This window comes from Alexandromys fortis, unplaced genomic scaffold (genome assembly GCF_014885135.2).
Source record: "Alexandromys fortis isolate MF-2015 unplaced genomic scaffold, M_Fortis_MF-2015_v1.1 scaffold_55, whole genome shotgun sequence".
NCBI classification, from domain to species: Eukaryota; Metazoa; Chordata; class Mammalia; order Rodentia; family Cricetidae; genus Alexandromys; species Alexandromys fortis.
In genome coordinates this window covers 9,934,149-9,934,382 of record NW_026067936.1, presented here as the reverse complement: position 1 = coordinate 9,934,382, position 234 = coordinate 9,934,149, and positions in this window count along the sequence as shown.

Here is a 234-nt window from a genome sequence, read left to right as displayed (position 1 = left end):
TCGTCCACTCGGTGACTGGATCATCATCACTGTTCCCCAGGCCTTGTGGGGAGGGGTGAGCTCTGACTTAGGATTCTGTTCCTTGCTGTCCCTCCTTGCAGGTAGAAAATGGAAAGAGAGGCAGCCAGCAACAGAATATACAGAGTGTGTTGAGAGCAAGACCTGGAGAAAGCGTGGGACGATTGGATCTGGAATGTTCTCCAAAGGTCCATGCATTTCAAGACTTGGTTTCTA